This window comes from Gossypium arboreum, chromosome 4 (assembly GCF_025698485.1).
Source record: "Gossypium arboreum isolate Shixiya-1 chromosome 4, ASM2569848v2, whole genome shotgun sequence".
Lineage (NCBI taxonomy): Eukaryota > Viridiplantae > Streptophyta > Magnoliopsida > Malvales > Malvaceae > Gossypium > Gossypium arboreum.
This window is the reverse complement of record NC_069073.1, coordinates 22,736,083-22,737,012: the sequence shown is the minus strand read 5'-3', so window position 1 is coordinate 22,737,012 and position 930 is coordinate 22,736,083. Positions and strand designations below refer to the sequence as shown.

The window sequence follows — 930 nt, the reverse complement described above, 5'->3', positions numbered from 1 at the left end:
ATGACCTTCCCCATAGTACTCACAGGAAACTACTTCAAATATACTTGGTGGTTGAGCTGCAAAATTATTCGTACTATTAGAGGAAAACTGCTTTAACATAGAAGAAATAGACAATACCTGAGCTGATAACGAAGTGAGAGCATCAACTTCATGAACTCTAGCTACTCGTCTTCATGAAGCTGTTTGATTTGTTGGCCATCGATAGTTATTACTTTCGATCCTCTCGATGATCTCATAAGCCTCATTATAAGACTTAGACAAAATTGCACCATTAGCAAAAGCATCTACCATTAATCTTGTATGTGCATTGATACCATTATAGAATGTCTCCAACTAGATACAATGAGGAATCCCATTATGAGGAAACTTACGAAGTAACTCCTTAAATCGCTCCCAAGCCTCATACAAAGACTCATCATCCAATTGTTGGAAAGTTGTGATCTCGATCCTCAGCTTAGCGTTCTTGCTAGGCGGGAAATACTTTACCAAAAATTTCTCTACTAATACTTTCCATGTAGATATGGAACTTGGTGGCAATGAATTGAGCCATGCTCATGCTCGATCTCGCAACGAGTACAGAAACAACTTTAACCTCAGTGCGTCTTCAGTCACACCGGCTATCTTGAATGAATCACTTACCTCCATAAACAATCGAAGGTGGAGACGTGGATCTTCTGTGGGCATACCACTAAATTGGCCCACCGTTTGTAGCATTTGAAACATCACTGGCTTCAATTTGAATTGGGTTGCCTTTATATCTGGCCTTCTAATTCCTAGATTTAACTCATTGAAAAGCGGCACATCATATTGTCTGATGTATCGATCCCTATCATCGGTAATGAGGATGGGATTTCATACATGATCGGCTTCATTACCTTGGTCTTGATTCTAATTTCAAAGGTCCATCTCGACTTGTCTTTGAGCTATTTG

General features: G+C 39.6%; 1 non-coding gene across 1 annotated transcript; it reads left to right on the top strand.

The window, feature by feature from the left end:
- The first annotated feature begins 349 nt into the window (after positions 1-349).
- On the top strand, positions 350-456 carry LOC128292155 (small nucleolar RNA R71). The gene has a single exon (XR_008282140.1). It is a non-coding gene; the product is annotated as a small nucleolar RNA R71 (small nucleolar RNA).
- Positions 457-930: the final 474 nt, after the last annotated feature.